Source organism: Podarcis erhardii (genome assembly GCF_964252035.2).
Source record: "Podarcis erhardii genome assembly, chromosome: 7".
Classification (NCBI taxonomy): domain Eukaryota; kingdom Metazoa; phylum Chordata; class Lepidosauria; order Squamata; family Lacertidae; genus Podarcis; species Podarcis erhardii.
Genome location: NC_138511.1, coordinates 51671612 through 51692095, shown reverse-complemented (window position 1 = coordinate 51692095; position 20484 = coordinate 51671612). Strand labels below are relative to the sequence as shown.

The 20484-nt window shown below is 44.0% G+C and overlaps 1 protein-coding gene across 1 annotated transcript in view; it reads right to left on the bottom strand.

Annotated features, from left to right (window-relative positions):
- The window catches only part of DYNLRB2 (dynein light chain roadblock-type 2), a gene marked incomplete at its 5' end in the record, with an annotated part of 78357 nt that overhangs the window by 23785 nt on the left and 34088 nt on the right, over nt 1-20484 (bottom strand). The window lies entirely within an intron of this gene.

Here is a 20484-nt window from a genome sequence, read left to right as displayed (position 1 = left end):
GCCCCGCGTGTGCTCGCCGCCGCCGCCCCGCCTCTCGCCGCCCGACTCGCCCGCCTCCCTCCCACGGCACACCAGGCAACGTCTCGCGGCACACTAGTGTGCCGCGGAACACCGGTTGGGAAACACTGGTATATGTTGATAATATAATTTTGGTTACCGAGGACAAGCAAGACTGTACAAAAACAAGATTGGGTGCAAGCCTGGCCAGGACGTAGACGTTCTGACTGTAACAAAGGTTGCTTGCTTGATTAACAGCTGTTGGGAACTTTAAGGTCCCTGCTCTCCCTTCTTATGGTCTTTGTACTGGACCTGGAGACTTCAATAGAGAGCATTCCATGTCAAGAAGGAGGGCAAGTGGGCACTCTATCAAATGACAGGGCAGGAATTATAGTGGTACCTCGGGTTACATACGCTTCAGGTTACATACGCTTCAGGTTACATATGCTTCAGGTTACATACGCTTCAGGTTACAGACTCCGCTAACCCAGAAATAGTACCTTGGGTTAAGAAGTTTGCTTCAGGATGAGAACAGAAATTGTGCTCTGGCGGTGCGGCAGCAGCAGGAGGCCCCATTAGCTAAAGTGGTGCTTCAGGTTAAGAACAGTTTCAGGTTAAGAACAGACCTCCGGAATGAATTAAGTACTTAACCCGAGGTACCACTGTACATGGAGAAATTACACCAGCCTTTTCGCTGGTGGTGCTCATTGTATGCCTCGCTCTTCCCAGACCTGCTCTCTTTTGTCCTGTATTTTGGAGCTTTATAATTTAGGAAGACTTTGGAAGAACTGGTTGACAAGTGTTATCAGTTGCTGACATATGAGCGGATTTTATTTGCTGCTATTCTGTGCTTCTGGTGCACCAGGGTTTACACCAGCATAATAAAGTTGGCCAGGATGCCAGAAGGGATACAATTTACGAGCTTTGTCCATTATTTGCATAGCAGGAGGTGTTCAGTAAACAGTGCAAAGGCTGAGCTGAAGCATTCCCTGCTAGTTATCTGCTTTCAGCAATAGGGGTCACTGTTTGGTAGTAGTACCCAATTGGTTAGCTGCCAGATTCTAGAGCTCTCTATTGGTGGCTCTTAGGTAATTCACAAAATACAGAGTCCATTCATAAAACACAGTGTATATTCATAAAGCAGTAACATAAATCTCCATAGCTACATATTGGGTGTATATTTCAGCGGTTGAACGTACAGTAATTTCGTTGTCCCCGAGAGGGGGCAATGACAATAAAGATATTATTATTATTATTATTATTATTATTATTATTATTATTATTATTAGTTTATGGCCATGCTGTAATGTAGTGCTTATGCGACTGTGAATGAAAGGTGGCTGGGCTCATTATCTCAGGGTTTGGGGGGAGAGGTGACAAAACTGATTTCCAATAAGTGCCCCCCTTTATTTCCATAACAAGTCCTTGAGTCTGTACTCTGAATAGTGACACCAGGGACCTAGAAGGTACAGGGCTTGTCAGTCCAACCCCTGCACAGTCTCATCCGGATTGACGTTAAGGCAATTGGAGCAATTGGGCCAACTTGGGCCCTGTGGACCGCTATAGGGGAGCCCTGCACCAGGGCAATATAGATGGATTTTATTTATATCTATAAGATTTTGCAGACTCTGGCTGTGAACTGGGGCCCTACAAAAAATAATAATTCAAGTTGCGCCCCACTGCTTCAAATTGGGCCCCACTGGCTAGCCCTGAATCTAATAGTTGCTGGGCCTGAGTTGCCCTGCCCTTGCTTGAAGTCTTGGGTTTACAATTTTGGGAGAGGGGAGACTGCAGCACTGGGGAGAGGGCAGGCTGGTGAGGCCCCCACAACTTAGAGGCCCAAGTTGCCCTGCCCTCACATGAAGTCTTGAGTTGGCAATTTTGGGAGAGGGGAGACTGCCTGCTGGGGAGTGGGTGGGCTGGCGAGGCCCCCTAAATTTAGAGGCCCTAGGCGTCAGCCTACTTAGCCTATACATAAATCCGGCATTGGGTCAAGGCAGTGGCTGCCCCTCTGCTACCGCCATTGCTACAGCATCAATGTCCCAAATGTGTACTGTAGTATTTATTTATTTAGCCACGCTCCCCAGCTGACCAGATTGGTCAACCCAAGGAGTGACGCAGCCGGGGACTCCTAATGGCACGGGGGCGAGCTACACCCCCCACGCAGAAGGGAGACCTCGTGATAAGCTTGCAAAAAGGAAATGGCTTTGGTGGGCAGGTGCTCGGGAGCTGTAAGAGATTGCTTTTCTAAAATTGCCTGGGGGGCCGTTTGACACCAGCCCGGGTGCCGCTTGTCCTACAGTGATGCCTGCCCTACAGTGATGCCAAAAGGTTTTTTGTTTCTTCCCCCGCCAAACAATTGTTTGACCACTCCATGAGTTCCTTGCTATGGTGCCATTTTTTGTGTGTGACCCCCGCCCCCAGACCCTCTCCCAATAAAAATTAAAATGGCCAACTTGCTTTTACACTTTGGCTTTGTGGCCATTGGCCAGTGCAGCTATTTAAAAAGGTAAAGGGACCCCTGACCATTAGTTCCAGTCGTGATCGACTCTGGGGTTGCGGCGCTCATCTCGCTCTATAGGCCGAGGAGCCAGCGTTTGTCCGCAGACAGCTTCCGGGTCATGTGGCCAGCATGACTAAGCCGCTTCTGGTGAACCAGAGCAGCGCACAGAAACACCGTTTACCTTCCCGCTGGAGCGGTACCTATTTATCTACTTGCACTTTTATGTGCTTTCGAACTGCTAGGTGGGCAGGAGCAGGGACCGAGCAACGGGAGCTCACCCCGTCATGGGGATTGGAACCGCCGACCTTCTGAACAGCAAGTCCTAGGCTCTGTGGTTTAACCCACAGCGCCACCCACGTCTCGTGCAGCTATTTACTTGAGGGGGGGAAAAAGCTTAAGACACACCTGAGCAAAATGCTTTGTCTATCTCCAGCTAGCAGCTTGCTAACCAAATGTTAACATGATATTGGTGAAGGTGTAAGTCTCGCAAATCCTTTTATCACATTTCAGAAGCCAGTAAGCTCTCAGGTCATTGTGAGCCAGTCATAGCTTTCTCTCTGTTGCTCAGTCTTGCCTCATGGTGCTGCTGTGAGTATGACATTGGCTCTCTTGTGCACATAACGGTGCAGAAGGCTGCCTGGAATTCCTTGGAAGAAAGACAGGATAACAATTTAAGAATTTCAAAACAGTGGACCCTATACTCCACTTGTGCAGCAGAACTTTCCTCTTCTCTCCCCTGCATCTGCCCCCACCCCCAAATACAATTAAAAGATGGTTGGAGGGCCTTCTGGAGTTGATTTTGTGGGTGTGCGAGGAGAGGAAAATGTAGTTTTGTTGCACAAGTGGAACTCCATGTGTGCAGCATTGCATACAGAGCCAGTGTAAAACTTCTCCAGAACTATGAGCCTATGTACTGTATTGAGTTGTTCTGTAAGAAACGTAGTGTGCAGCCTCACCAGTTGAATTCCTCCTTCATATGTCATTTTAACTTAGTGAGGCTCTAATCGCTTTGGCTACCTTCTCTGACTCCTTGACAGCTCACTAACCAAATGCGTTATTCAGTTCAATCCCTCAGCAGCCTGTGGGCTGCGAGGAACCGACGGACGGCACTAAATCTACATGGAAATCTCTGGACATGATGTCAGAATAACATCCCTTTGATGGATCTGGCACTCCATGAGCACTATGCAGGGAAGCGAGTTAATAAATAACTGAAAGCGATGACATCTGAGAGGAACCAGGAACCCGGCCGATAATGCTGTCTTTTTGAGCAGAAATGCCCGGCTTGCTTTCAAGCTGGCCAAGTGCTTTCCTACTGGCTCGGGTACAAAGAGAGGCAAACGAAATCACCGCTGGCACACAGGTTCCTAAGTAACGGAAATGTAAATAAGGATGCGTTTCTTTCCAAGCATGATTCATGAGGCTCCTTGCGGAATTTCAAATGGATTCCTGGATGCATTGTCAATAGCCCAGTGATCCATGATGCAGAGAGCCGTTGCTGTCTCCAAGTCTTGAATGCTAAAGGAGGGGAAAGATTGGGACTTCTGAAAGCCTTCATTCGGCAATGAGTGGATGCCAACTTTTCCATGCCTCTTTTGACTGCTTGACCAGTTTGCTCTGATCAGGACAGTATCCTTACTAAACCCTTCTTTTTTTCTTACTGTTGTGGGGTCTGTTCTTCTTGACATAGTCTGTGGGGAAATTCTCTCCCCCCCCCCCAGCATTTACAGTGCCATCCTAAGCACGTTTACGCGTGAGATGGGGTGGGGGAGAAATCCGGTTAATTTTGCATTTGAAGGTGAGCCTGCCTAATTCATACTTACAGAAAGGCAGCCATCCTTAAAAATTTGCTCTTCTCTGAATTTTGCAATGCAGTTCTCCATCCAGATAATGTGTACAAAAACATATACAGGGGTACCTCAGGTTACATACGCTTCAGGTTACAGACTCCGCTAACCCAGAAATATTACCTCAGGTTAAGAACTTTGCTTCAGGATGAGAACAGAAATCGGGCTCCAACGGCGCGGCAGCAGCAGGAGGCCCCATTAGCTAAATGGGGTGCTTCATGCTAAGAACAGTTTCAGGTTAAGTACGGACCTCCGTAACGAATTAAGTACTTAACCTGAGGTACCACTGTATGCTAATAAAAATAAAATACAAAAGTGGATCACATATGGGGAAATTGCTAGCAATAAGGTGTTGTGTGTCAGGGACTGGCTGGACACTGAGGAGTGGTGGCTGGATACTGAGGAGTGGGCACCGGGAGCAGCGGGGTTGTAGACTGACTTGGAAGAAGGGACCAGTGGAATGGCGGAGCCTGTAACAGCCGGGACAGGCAGGAGAGCAGCAGGATTGACGGGTGAAGAACCAGATGCAGGAGGAGGGAAACATAGGTCAGGCTGGTGTAGTCAAGGGCTTCCACACCTCCTCCTCCTGTCCCCACCTCTCCTGCTCCACTGTCTCGCAGGACCAGAAGAGGACTGAAGAGGGAGGAGCAGAAACAGGCTACATGAATGCATAGCCTTCACCTGCTTGCACACAGCTTGGAAAGGGGAGATACATGAGCTGAGGTCTGTTGCGGCAACTGCCTCATTGGATGCTGGGGTAGCTGAGAGATGTAGAACTGATGGGCTACGGTTGCTTTGGTTTCCAGTAGTTGTGTAGAAGAAAACATTTTTTGTGGATGCTGCTTCCTGTTTTGAGAGTCCCCTTGCAAAGTGGTGTGCATTCTGCAGCCTTGCTGGATGTCCTTGATTCAGTTAAAGCACAGGAGAAATTGAAGTAGGGGGGTATGAAGTAGGGGGGTATGATCCTTTCAGAGTTAGCCACATTGTTCTGTTAAGGGCATCCATCCCTAAAGATGGTTCAAGTTGGATGGAGGTTTGGCAGTAGCACTACAAGGCCTCATGTTTGATAAATGCCTTTAAGACTGTCCCATGAATCTTTTTATTTATTTATTTTTGTCCTTAAGTGGGCGAATCTACGTTTTATACGATCTCACACAAAACATGATGGTCGCAATAAAGCTGTTGCTTGAAATCTTCCCTGATTTCTATTTATTGTGCAAGGTAATGCCAGGGAAGTGGTAGCTTGATTTATTTATTTATATTTATTTATTTTTTAAAAATGCTGTTGCTTCTGTGGGTGGGTGTTTTCATTATCTGTTGCCAGCCAGCTGCGCTGCCATTTTTATTATGCCAAGATGAATTATTTTGATGATTGGCAATAGGCTCCTTTCTTATAATTTTAAGTTCTTCATTTAGGAATTGTCTGTTCTCTCACCTCATCTACATGAATGCAAATGTAAAGCTTTTTTTTTTTTTTTTTGCCAGTATCCTTCCTGCGAACAGCTGTCGTGGGGGCGGGCGGGGAGGAAAGCAACAGAAAGCTCAACAACAATTTGATGTTAAAAACTGTTTTCATCCATTCGGTTAAGTAACTGCAGAAAATGTCTCTATTTGTGAAAACTCTATGGAAATATCTCCACTATAGGTGTCATTTGGCAGCATTCATTCCGTTGTCTCAGGTGCAGGCACCAATCCTGATCCCGAGGAGCTGTTGGGAACAGCTAGGATTTGGAGTGGGAGCTTTCATCAAGGGTGTCAACTATGAATAAAATATTGGGGTGGGGGACGTTAGCCCCGCCTCACATAATCAATCACAAGACATGGTGCACACACATCATTTCAATGGGGGGGGGTTGTCCCCCTCAAATATTTTATTGTGGGGGCGAAGGGACCTTGGTCCTTAGGAGGTGGCTCCTATGCCTGTGGTGCAATGGGTCAGTGCACCAGAAGGCTGGTGGTGCAATGGCTGTGGGAATCCTGCATTGTAGGGGGTTTGACTAGACTCTCGGGGTTCCTTTCAAGTCTACAATACTATTACTCTACTTGAGGTCACAGGTAGGAGCAGTCAGTGCAGAATTGTGGTGTGTGTATGTTTCCGAGCACAATTCAGAGTGTTGGTGGTGACCTTTAAAGCCCTAAACGGCCTCGGCCCAGAATACCTGAAGGAGCGTCTTCACCACCATCGTTCTGCCTGGACACTGTGATCCAGCACCAAGGGCCTTCTGGCGGTTCTCTCACTGCAAGAAGCGAAGTTACCGGGAACCAGGCAGAGGGCCTTCTCAGTAGTGGCATCCACCCTGTGGAATGCCCTCCCATCAGATGTCAAGGAAATAAACAGACTTTTAGAAGACATCTGAAGGCAGCCCTGTTTAATGACTGATGTTTTAATGTATTTTTAATCTTCTGTCGGAAGCCGCCCACAGTGGCTGGGAAAACCCAGCCAGATGGGCAGGGTATAAATATTAAATTATTAAATTATTATTATTATTATGTGTGAGAGAAAAATATATATATAAATAGTCTATAAAGTTGGGGAAACTATGACCTCAGGGTCATGTGGGTGGAGGGAACCTGGGTGATCAGTTTAGTCCCCTGGGAAAAGCAATCTGCCCTTTCCCAGGCAGCCTGCTGAGTGGAGAAGAGGGGGGGGGGGGAGAAAGAAGGGCCCCCTGAACTACTTCTGGCTCCCTGCCTCAGCTAGCGTACTGCCCCTGGCATATTACCCTCCAAGTGGGGACAGGTGAAACTGTCAATTTCAGTTTCTAGTTTTCCCAATCTCCCCCACATTTCCACATCAGCTTGCAATTAAAAACAGAACAAAAAACAACAACTCGCAGACATTTCTCAGACCTCCAGTGTGACTTGCTTCTAATGTAAGCTTGTTTGTATGCAGTTCTGCCTCTTACGCACAATCTGGACAAGCGATGCTTCCTGATACAACGTACGTTTGTATGTGATTTCTGTTTTCATTTTCATGCATGCTCTATAAGGTAAAGTAAGGTAAATGAGCCTTATGGGTACAGGGAGGTATACAAATTTAATCTATAAATTAAATGAATATGCATTGCTGTGCACATTACTTGACTGGAGAACTGCCTTGCAAAATTTGAGTAAGTGAGGCTTTCTAAGGGTGGCTCTGCGCTGGTCCATTATTGTTTTGGAATGGCAGATTAACCTTAGAAACACAGACTGAATCAAACTTCAGCCCCAGCCCTGCACCCGAGGGAATGCAGCCCTTGACTGGGGAAAAATATATATATTTCCCGCCTTTGGTTTAATGCAATGCTTCTACATTTTCCTTTATAGATACAGCTGTTGGGTGGAAGGGGAAAACTCCTCCCTCCTGAATTTGATGTTTAAATTTTCTCCCTGCCCCCCCTGTTCACTATATAATGTCTTTGAATACCAATTACTGGAGAACAGCAGCAGGAAGTGTGGGCTATGGGTCTCATGTCCAGCTTGGGGTCCTCTCACAGATATCGGATTGACCTCAATCAGGAGGCCAGAATGTTGGACTGGATCAGCCTTTGGTCAGATCCACCAAGGCTCTTTTTTATGTTCACGTGTAAGGTAATTCATCTGCAAAGAGCAAAACGTCAGGACTTAATATTAATGGACAAGCTGCCAGCCCATGTCTGAAAGTCAAACAGACAAGAAAACCACTACTCTTCAATCAACCTGACAAAGTTTTCTTACATATGCAACATCAGTGGAACATGGTTACAGGCCTCTGACAACATATGGTGATTTGTGGAATAAGCTTTTTGTTTAAAAACTGAACATGACTTATGTGTTTAATGTAATTAAATTGACACTCTGTGATTCTGCTGAGGGTGGGTGGGTGGATGGGTTTGCTGGGTGTTTAATGTTGCTCTTTGTATAAATAAGTGCAGTTTTTAAAAAAAATAAAAATAACCCCCCCCAAATGTTTTAACCCCCATCTTTATAAAGGGAAATTTGAACGAGAGTTAGCAGAGTGTTACTGTGATTTCCTCTCTCTCCTCCCCCCACGCCTGCCACCCTTCATTGGTAAACTTAAACTAAATTACATGGATAGTTTTAATTAAATTTGAATTGGCTGGGGCTTTACACCACTTTAAAGGCCGCTTGAGACACTCGAGTTGCACTTAAAATGTAGTGTTGTAATTAGTGAGTTCTACATTTATTATAGTGGTAACTGCACTTTAATGAATTTATTTAGTACTAAACAAAGCTACCCTAAACAGTTCTGATTACAGAAGGCTGTTAACTTCAGCTGTGTATTTATTCCTTCTCTTAATTCTGTATATCTTTTGATTTGGGCTTCTTATATGGGGACTGGGTAATTAGAAGAGATGCTGGGATGGTCTCCCATTTATCCATTTTTAGATCCACAGCAGTGTAGAATCTTTTCTTTGTGTGGGTTGGCCCCTAAGTCCAGGCATGAAAATAGTTGTAATGAGGTATAAAAAAGGAAGCCACAAGTGTGCTTAAATTGCACAATGCCTCTTGTATCATTGTCTTGAATGCATGTCAGACTAGATCTTTAAACCTTGGGAAGGACCACTGCTCAGTGGTAGAACATCAGTTTTGCATGCAGATGGTCCTGCGTTCGATCCCTGGCATCTCCAGGTAAGGCTAGGAGAGACGGAAACCATGGAGAGCTGCTGCCAGTCAGTGAGCACAGTACTGAGCTAAATAGACCAATGGTCTGACTTGTTATAAGGCAGCTTCCAGTCTTCCTATGAGAAGCTTCAGTCTTTCTGTTTCTAAAATCCAGAATAGTACCCCTGTCTGTGGTGGCTGTAAGAAGAGCTGCAGAACAAATAGCAGTCATTGCTTTTATTGCCGATGCTCAGGCTGTGAATGCCACTGCTCATGATGTCAAAACAGCACCGTCTGGAAAGGAGTGAGGTGGCAGTAGGCCTGGGAGAACCCCAAAGTTTTCAAATGTATAAAAAAACCCCACCTAACCTTCCCCCAGGTTGTTTTTTTAAAACAATGCTATAAAGCTATGGTTTTCCTAGTAGTGATGTATGGAAGTGAGAGCTGGACCATAAAGAAGGCTGATCGCCGAAGAATTGATGCTTTTGAATTATGGTTCTGGAGGAGACTCTTGAGAGTTCCATGGACTGCAAGAAGATCAAACCTATCTGTCTGGAAGGACAGATCTTGAAGCTGAGGCTCCAATACTTTGGCCACCTCATGAGAAGAGAAGACTCCCTGGAAAAGACTCTGATGTTGGGAAAGATTGAAGGCACAAGGAGAAGGGGACGACAGAGGACGAGATGGTTGGACAGTGTTCTCGAAGCTACCAGCATGAGTTTGACCAAACTGCGGGAGGCAGTGGAAGACAGAAGTGCCTGGCGTGCTCTGGTCCATGGGGTCACAAAGAGTCGGACATGACTAAACAACAACAACAACAACATCAGGACTGAACATACTCCGGGGCTACAAAAAGCTGACTGCTGAGGGGTAGTCAAACTGGCAGGAAACTGGGTAGGAGGAAGGAGAAGTAACAGCTGACTGACTGGGACACTGACCAGAAGCACCCTACACATCAACATTTTGCTTCAGATCCCTTGTGACGATTACCCTTTACATTTATACAGTCTGCTACAATGCTCAAAATGCTGAGCATTTGCTACAGTATATATTATTTCCATACAGAAACCCAGATCACTGTTAAAATCCTCTCCTTGTTGCAGGTAAGGCCTGGGGTCAATTATTATGTTGCCACTGGTAGCTAGATGACTGCCTCTCTGCTTCAGAGTATCATTAGGAAGATTTTGGCAGAATAAGACTGGCAGGAGGGAGAGGGTGCTTGACTCTCCCCTTGCTTGCCACATTTTCCTTTGAAACTCCCCCTTTGTGAAATAAGGATGGGGTCTAGACACTCAGCATGGAAAGAAAACAGCAGGGGGATGAGAGAACAATGGTTGGAAACACCTTTCGGTTTCCCCTTTACTGCTGGAAATTGCCCTCTTCTTATAATGACTTGGAATAGAGATATACTCTTAAAGGACTTATATTACATGTGGGTGTAAGGCAATGTGAACTTTGGCCGTGACAGAGATCCTAAGATAACCCAGCAAGTTTTATTGCTGCAGTGAGATTTTAACTATGGACTTCTCACTAATGGGTTTGGGTTGGTTATTGGTTTCCTGGCCAATAAACAACATTAGCTCTTGGTGTACAACTAACATACAAACTATAGATTAACAGCTTCCAGGTAACCAGCTGCAGCAAAACCAGTGAAGAGTATTGTGGCATCTTAAAGACTTAGCCTATTTATTGTGGTATAAACTTTCATGGAGCAGAGCCCAATTTATCAGATGATATAGTAACAAGCTGCCTGCAGCCTTCAAAAGTAAAATGAGGCTGAAATCAGAGCTACTGTGAACATATGGTACTATTTGTTATACCTTCAACAAATTGACTATTTCCTTTACATGACTCTAGCTCAGGGTTGGCATTGTGGTCTGGAAAATGCCACAGAAGTTGCTTCCAATTCTTGGGGAATCTGTGAGAGCAATCAGGATGAACGAATTTGCACATGCTGTGTTACCATAGAGAAAACATGCAGACTCTGTGGTGCTCCTTCAATATCGCCAGTAAATCAAAATAGTCTCTGAGTACCTATAGTGAGCTTCAGCAGTCTACTGACTTCCCCTTGCATCACAAAAGAAATAAGAACCAACCCACACCTACAGGTGATTTATGCTGTCAATACATCTACCATCATATCTCAACATCTTTCATTTGGATCTCTTGTCCTGTTGGCTTCATTTCTTGCATCCTCTTGCAGGTCGAACTGTGCTCTCTTTGTAATTTCATTGCGTTGTCGCTCTTGATTTACGTTGGCCTAGGTGAGAGGAGCAACAGTTCTGGTATGTCCGTTTGCTTTTCCTGAACTGATTTATGCCACTTACACATCTATTGCTGAATATGGCTTTCTTTGCCATATATTTCTGCTACTCTTTTGTGAAATGTAACGTGGATTGTTTGTGTGCCCTCGGTCTCGCAGGGCTCCCTTGATGGCCCCTTGGTTTTGAGACAAGCAACTCGGAAGCAGCTTATTTGCATCAATCTCTATCACTTGTCTTTCCACAGCTCCAGGAGAAATCAAATCTTCATACCTTCCCAACCCCATTCTCTCTCTCCCAAGCGTTTCCTCCCTTCCTTCAGCTATCGAAGCTACACCATGCTAATCTTTATTCGTAATTCATACCTATTTTTTAAAAAGCTGAGCATTATTTTGGTTGCCTTTTTTGTTAGTTTCACAAGAAACCCTTTCAGTACTAACTGGGAATGGCATTGTGTCATAACGTTGTCAATATGAGCTGACTTTTCCCTGATAATGATTCCTGGAAAAATCTGATTTATTCACAAGACCTCTGCCTGTACGTCTCAAGTTTTTCTTTATTCTTTGCCCTGTGGGGGGTATCTCATAACACCAACTCTACAAGGAGAGATCTTTTGTCAGAAATTCTGTTTCCTCCCACCATAATTTCACATTTGTTCAAGCACCTGGCTCTGATGTCTGTGGAGTTACTTAAAATTCACAGTTCCCATGGATATAAACAAAATCCAGCTAGTCATTTCTCTACCTTACAGTTAAAGTCGGGGGGGGGGGGGCGAGGATGAGTTTTGCAGTGACCATTAATTTTGGGGATTAAAAATAAAGCCCTGAGCCAGTATGTTTGAGTGAGAGAATGAAATTCTTGTCTAGCCTCCTGGCCGGTGTGTACTCTTAATCCTTCTATGACAGTTTCCGTAACATATCCAAATAAGACTGTGCTGCAAGGTGTACATGTGCGTTCATACATGCACACCTACAAGGATTTCATATGCAACTTTAATATCAACTGCTCTCTGGAGCAGCTAATCATGGCGGCTCGAAGAAGCAAAGCCCTCTGGGACGCACACTGCGGTAGTTAAGTGTACACCTGTGTACTACCATCATCTTGGTACAAAGGTGGTGCATAAGCAGAGCAAGGCCGTAAAAGGGATAGATATTGCTGAGCCTCTTTATGGGAATATTGATAAAGCAATAATGGAGAAGAAAAATAATACATCAGATCTAAGCTGTAGATGGGAGAGGAAAGGAAACCAGGATGTTTATCAGCACTACATTGTGAATGGTCATTGTAATTATTCAACATGCATCTCAGCTTCAATGTAATTACCACCCTGTGTTTCCTGTGTTTCATTTCCCTCCGACCTCACTGCTGTCACTTCGTTCTCTCTCACTCTCTACCAATATGCATGCGTGTCTTCCAATTCAGGATAAGGTTCCGTGTGTGTGACAGAATGATCCAGAAAGCTCATGCTATTAGACACTTGTTATTCTTTTGAGGTGCCACAAGGCCGTTTAGTTGTTTGCACACGGAGAAAATGTTTCTCTCCTTTCTGTAATCAAAGCCAGTGTGGGCTAAGCATGTGAACTGTTGGCTTGGAAAAGCCTCTTTAACCGTCTTCACCAATGAACTCAAGAGGTGGCCTTAGTCAACTTGTCATTCTTCATGAGTTTTTGCAGAGGTTTTCCACATAACAGAACACATTTTTATATGATAATTTCACTAACATATGGATTTCGTGTGCGCTTTTACCGATATACACATTTTTGCATGCATTGCTCACAAGACATCTGCAGCAACCAATGCCTGTGCCATTGTGTGTGACAGAAGGACAGGCATTGTACACTACGGGAGCAGCAGCAGAAAATGCCTATTTTTGCTTCACCACTCTATGATATTCTGTCTGTTGTGGTACCATGAGGCCAAAATGGGGGTCTTGTCATTTGGGCAGTCCAGGACCTCCATGAGCAGAATTTCCCCAGATGCTCAAAGTGATGCTACAGGCTTACTGGGAGGGAGAGGTGTGAGGCAGTTGGAAGGTTGGCTCAGGGCAAATGGACCAGCAGAGCAAATTAATTCAGTGCTCCCGACATTACAGTTGCACTGTACCAACCTTCCCAATTAAGACATATATTTTTTAACACAGGCATTTTAATTTGCATAATTGTCTCCACCTGCTGTATGTTTCTAGCTGCTGTCCCTGATATTATTGATAATGTTGGGTTTGTATTGTATGGTTTCATTACTAGCACCTGTTCTCCACTGACTTGGAATCTATTGGTTGAAGGGTGATATCTAAGTGTTTAAAATAAATGAAATTATGATCCTGCTGATGCTTCAGCCCAGACATGGACACTTCTAGGCCGTTGCTGTCTGCTGGATGATGTCCATCTGCAATGTTGCTTTCCCTATTTTATGTGTATCTCCTTCTGGAGATACAGTAGATGCTTGGGTTGCAATTCACATTCGCAACCCTCAGCGTCCGCAACCTGCAGCACCACATCTGCACACGCATGGGTTGCGATTCAGCGCTTCTGCACGTGCACAAAGTGCGTTTTAGCGTTTTTGTGCATGTGCGAGCACCGAAACTCAGAAGTAACCCATTCAGGTACTTTCGGGTTTTGGTGCATCTGTAACCCGAAAACACGCAACTTGAAGTGTCTGTAACCTGAGGTATGACTGTACACTCCTTTCCTTTGAACTGTTTCCAGATTATTGATTACTGACCTTCTATGTGTCATTGCTGTTGCATTGGATATTGATTGGTGATATTTAACAAACTGGAAAAAGTTTATGATCTTGTGTGTGTTCTTTTTCCAACCCAAGGCCCCCCCCCGGGGGGGGGATCCAGACAGCACAGGTGATGGCAATCATGACTTTTCATGACCCACTGGGTTGAACAAATGAAAACTCTATAGTAAAGTCAGATGCTGGAAGCTTTTACTCTACCTTATTGAGCCCTCCCTAGTCATATTATAGGAGGTCCTTTAAGAAGATGCACCAGAGACTGAAACATGGACCTTCTACATGCAAACTATGTATGTATGTATGTATGTATGTATGTATACATGTGTTTTTAAAAACCTGCTCATCTCTTCATGGGTGTTGGTGTTAAATTCCAATTTCTGTAAGGCTGAGTACTGAGCAGGCAACTGGTGCACAATTTAAGCACAAGCTAAATCTTGCTTTCCAACAGAGATTGGCCTATATAGGAACCTGGTGCATGCAGCAAAACCAGGCAGAATTGTACCCCATTGGGGTGGCATCAGCTGATTGAAAGGTGTTGTGGCTTTTCTAAAAAACGGCCTTGCAATCCAGATTAGAATCCAATACAGGTTCTAGCCCACAGACCAGAGGTTCCTCACTTAGGGTCTTACATTCTAGTCCTCTGATGTTTTCTTGGTATGATGATGTCTAGAAAGGAAAGGCAAAACTTCATTAGATTTCTTCTTATTTTAAAATAAGAAGAGAATGCTTACCAATTGCAATAGCCTGTGAGGGCTCTGACAGGATCCTAGAGTCCTCCCACCTCCTTCCTAAACCTAATTAGTCTTGCCCAGCTTTGTGAAAGAGTTGGAAGAGCTCTAGGACACTCACAGAGCACTATGTCTCACTTATCTGGCTTTGGGAAGGCAATGTGAGGGCTGGGAGGGTGGGCATTAATGTTGCTAAGGGCCACAAAAAGGCCTGCTTCGAGAGCCACATCCTTGGGCTGTGTGATGGACCAACCTGTTCTAGTCCAACATTCTTAAGAATTACACCTCACTGGCGCTCTCACTGGGGATGCGGGGTGTCCAATTTTGACCTCAACCCCCTCCCCGCTGGCACGACAAAGCAGTGAGCGGCTCAAGGGTTCCATGTCAAAGTATTCTTGCAGCCCACTTGGTATGATAAGTTGGACCGCCCTGAACTAGAACCTGGGAGACCAGAGTTCAGACCACCTCTTGGCCACCTTTGGGTGGTGACTGTGTCTCAGCCTTATTGGTCTCACATGATCATTCTGAAGATGCAATGGGGATCGAGGAGGGAGTTATGAATGCCACCATGACCTCATTGGAAGGAAGGTGAGAGATAAACATTATCAATCAAAATAAAATAACAGCACAAATTCCAGCTTCGCTGTGTGCTTAAAAATAATCACAAGGCAACTTATAAATGAAACTGGTGAGGATGATGATGGAGGATTTCTTACTGAAGTCCAGATGTGACCAACAGAGGACCACTTGGAGCATCCTTTTGGCTAGCAAACTTTCTCCCGTGTTCCTAAAAAAAAAGGATAACTAGCACTATGGTGCTGAAAGGGTTACACTTTCTAGTTTCATAAACACCGGCATAAATCAGAAGGGATTTTCAAAAGTACACTTTGAACGGATTGTATATGAATTGATTGATTGATTATACTTGTTTTAATTATACCCATAAATGTCAAGCAATTTCATTAAGTAGTAGAGTGAGCATTTATTATGACCAAATACCTACTTGGAATGTTTTATAATTTCAGAACAAGCATTTTATATTTAATGGACATTGTTAGGGCTTGTTATGCAGGCACATGGGTAGCAGATTTCAAAGAAAAATTGGTGCTAGTCTAGAGTGACAGTAAATATATATCACTTGGAAATGGGTATATTCCCTGGGGGACCAGGTTTCCAAACATGCACATTATTATAGAGAGCTGCAAAATGTGTATGCAGTCCAGCAACTTCTGTTGAGAAGAGCCCCATTGGTTTCATTGGGACTACGTCAGGAAAAGAAAATGGGAAGTCAAATTTTTGAGAGTCAGCACCTACCCAGTATGTGGGAGGTAGCAGCGCCCTCAAAAATCCATCCCAGGAATTTATTGAATGTGTACAGTGCAACTTATCTGGCCCACCTCTGTTGCTTCTATTTGAGTTGTCTGTTTGTGAAACAGTCCCCAAAGCCATGCTCTCACACGTGTCATATGTTTGTTCCCCTTAGTGATGGGCAAGCTCTCTGAAGTTCTCCAAGGCCCAGTGATTTTGAATTTCTAGGGTGGGGATGAAATTGGGAATTATTGAGTGCAAGAAGCCTTGCACCCATCCAAGGAAAATTCATTCTCAGAGTACTAGAATGAGCACTTTTCAGGTGGTGGTTTGGATAAGATGATGGTGATAATAAATTATTTTTACCTTACTCTTCCTGACAAGAAGCCCAGAGAATTCAACAGTCTTCATAAATAAAATATGTAAGTATTATAAAAAGCATAATACTATAGCAATGTGGACGTGGGTGGCGCTGTGGGTTAAGCCACAGAGCCTAGGACTTGCCAATCAGAAGATTGGTGGTTCGAATCCCCGCGACAGGGTGAGCTCCCATTGCTCAGTCCCTGCTCCTGCCAACCTAGCAGTTCGAAAGCACGTCAAAGTGCAAGTAGATAAATATGTACCGCTCCGGCGGGAAGGTAAATGGTGTTCTGTGTGCTGCTCGAGTTCACCAGAAGTGGCTTAGTCATGCTGACCCCAGAGTTTGTCACAACCGGACCTAATGGTCAGGGTCGCTTTACCTTTACCTTTATAGCAATGTAGGGCTGTATCCAGTATTGGTTACAGAGCAGGCTGATTGAAATGAATGGTTATGACTAATGTAGGTCCATTAATTTAGTGGATCTACTCTGAGTAAAATTTCATTGGATACAGCACATATGCACTGTGATAGTCAGCAAAAGGCATAAAAAAAAGCCAGGAGAGGGCAGAAGTTAGATTGGGATCTGCGGGGATCTGTTGGGTGACTGCAGTGGGTCAACAAGGGGGTGTTTAACTCTTAAGTGTTGAGCAATGACAACAAGAAAATGACCATCACATACAATTCTAAGATTGGTGAAAATTCAGTTCAGTTCTAGTACTTAAACCAAATTCCTGTGCTCAGCCACTCTATTGTAGCTACAAGTAGATTGATGATTGATCCCCATTGCAAAGATAATAATAATAAAAATAAAAATTAACATGTGAAATGCATGACCATTTAGAACAAGTCACACCTAGGTAGAAAAGCATAGCTTTGGGGGAACTGAGGCGGTTTCTTGTGTGATGGAAGGGGAAGAGATGCAAATCATTTTTGTTGCTTAAAACTGTGCTTTTCTGAGTTTGCCAGAAGTCATATAGGCAAATGAACATTTGAAGGCATTCTCTGGAGGTGGGGGGTATACCACCTACCTCTTTAAAATTGGTTCGCTCCAGTCAATCGCTGCACTGCTGTGAGGTGTTTGCTCACTTGGCGAGACAGAATTATGTCTTGTTTCATCTGTCAAATGCTGGAAGCAATATCTTCATACATTGTCTCAAACATATTTATCTGGCAAATACTGCCTCCCTCCCTCAACTGTAGAGAAGTACAGTTCTCCATGTTACAGGAGAACTATAGGAGTCTGGCAGCAGATGATGGATTCTAAGAGTTGGGGATGGCCTGGTAGACCCTATTATCTACATTGTTCAGGTCAAACAGGTTAGCAGGTTTCCTTTCATAGTAAATCGAAGACCTACAAATCTCTTTGGAGAGGATTTTGGAGCCCAAAATGAGTGTGCATATGCCACAGGAAACAATGATAGTCTATCATATCACTTTCAGTTAGTTTGAAAACTACAAGTGAAAGAGTGATAGAGCTCTTTATTTGGATGCAAAAGGTCCCAGTTTCAACCCCTCTAGTCTGAAAGCTTGTACGGCTCAGTGACTGACAGCTATAGACAGTACTAAGATGGTGGGCACCAATGGTGCAACTAGGAATAGGGGAGGCCTCTTCATAACTGTTGTCTGCTTCTAACCTGAGAAACAGTACTGCGCCATGAGGACTTCTGCCTGTGCAGTGGCTCCTCCCTCCCTTCCCCTCCCTGTGCACCCCCCCCCAAATCTGTTCTGGGTTTTCCCCCTAATCCTCCAGAGCAGATTCTGGGACGAGTATGGATGTCACTACTGAGGGGGGTGACAAAATGCCAGGCAGCACTCACCATGGGACCTGCAGCGCCCCTGAGCCACACCTCTCTTTTGGGAGTGACATGGTGGCTCGGGTGCCTGCAGGCTCTGCACTGCCCCAAATGGTCCACCCGCTGCCTCCCCCTCAGCTGTAGGGTGGCTGAGTGAAAGGAGGCAGGCAGACTCCTCAGAGGCCCCACGGAGCATCCTTCCCCAGCTAGCCCCCCCCCCCTGCAGGTGGCTGGCCCCACCCATGGGTGCAGTGCATGCACGTCACCCCAGATGCCCAATCGGCTTGCTCTGCTGCTGAGGAGAGGGAGGGGAAGTTCCATTGCTCAAATGGAACTCCTTGCACTAACAGAACTACTTCATTGCATGCCATCCCATGTTCCTACAATACTGTCTGCCTTCTGTCACTTCCTATATAGTAGTGCATTTTAACAATATGGATCTGCTGAACTTTGAAGAGTCCTGATTTTGGGAAGAAAGCTAGCCTTTTTGTTTTTTGTTTTAGGGAGGTGAGAATAAAGGGAAAAACAACTCAGAAATGTTCTCAGAGAAATTTTGACTCAACCCTAACACTGAGTAAAGAAAGAGATAGAAAACTTAGTTACAATTCATCACCTGAGCTTATTTTCTACTGATAACATTTTGCTTTATGCACCTGGTGCATAAGAGGGAAACTTGCAGAAAGGAACTCTGTTTATTATTATTTTTTATTGTGCTGCTTGCCACTGTTTTCTTTTTTGGAAAAGAAGTTTGTTTTATTGCTGCTTTCATGTTCTTTGGTTTTTCTTTCTTTTAAGCTGCCGTTGGGTCAAAAAGCATCCTTGGAAATATGAAAATATTAATATTTTATTTGGTTTTATTTAAGAAATTTGTATACCAACCATCATCAAAAGGCTATGGGCAGCTTACAAAATAGTAACATAATAACACAATGCACATTCATAACATAATATCCATAAAATACAATATCCATAAAATACAAATGTATTTGTATAAAAATACAAATCATCATGGTAAACAATGCATAGTGATACATAATCGGTAGCAGTGTCAAATTAATCACATTGTCAACCCAGCAACTAACTCCACAATTCAACCCTTGTGAAATATTGTTCATATTTATTAAATTTATATTCTATGCTTCCAAGGGCAGAAGACACCTCAGTAGTAGAACAAAACAATATATAAATTACTCTCACAGCTAATAACTTCTGAAATTGGCCCTGCCCAATAACTTCAATGAGTCTACTTTGAGTAGGACTAGTACTGGCTGCCAGGCGATATTTTTCAGCCTTTAAAATGCTTGGAATGTCTTTAAATCCCTCCTGAACTGTTAAAGGTTTAGAGAGAGAGACACTTCTCAGCAGGGAAGACGTTCCACAAATAGGGAAATACAAGAATCTAATAACGTAAGTTGTTACCTATGCATCATACGTACATATGTAATAACAGCAGCAGCAGCATAAAAATAAGTATAAGAGTAGTTTTAAACATACATGTGGAAGCCGTAAAGAAAGATAAAATAAATGGCTAGAAAGGAGTAAACAGTGAGAGTCGCGGCTGGAGTATTTGATACAATGTGCAGCTTGCTTCATTTGATCCTCGCTATTCAGTGCCTTGATAGATCTAGAGTCAACTAGGTGCTGTAAAACATCTGAAAGACAACAAAGGTTAAAAGATTTTTCAGGGTCTTCTCATATTGAGCTGTCATCAATTCTATTACTAGAATGGCTCCCGGTTTCTATTTGAAAGGGCCAGAGCGAACATGGCTTCTTCTCTAATTAAATTCTCATCTTTTGCCCAAGTGGTTGAAAGGGCAACTGTCTTAAACCTTTGAACTTTATTTGTAATACAAAGCTTCAATTAGATAAAAGACAATAATTAGCAAATCTTTTATCTTTGAGCATAATTAAATCTTTAAGGGAAGACATCTTAATCAATGGCTTGTAATGACAAGTTCATAAATTAATTAATCCCACCAATGAGAGTCTGGCGAGGATCGATGGATGTTAAAAGAGATTCAGGATGAGGGGACACCGCTATAGTAACACTGTAGCTCAGTTCAATGTGGTTTAAAGATTCCCTTCTCTAAAGTATTAGCTGGTTGAAAAGCGTATGTATTATATAAAGGAAGTTCACTAAATATTCACCTTTTAAGTGAAGAGTAAGCATTGATGGTTTCCCTCAATCAAACTTTAAAAATATTTCAATACAACTATTTGGTTTTTGTATGAAATGCCACGTAAGAGCTAGTTAGTGTGAGCATAGTGTCACAGTTAGGTCAGGAAGATCAGAGTTCAAATCTCCCCTCAACCACGTCACTTTCAAGGTAGCCATTAGCAAGCAACCATATTGCAGCCTC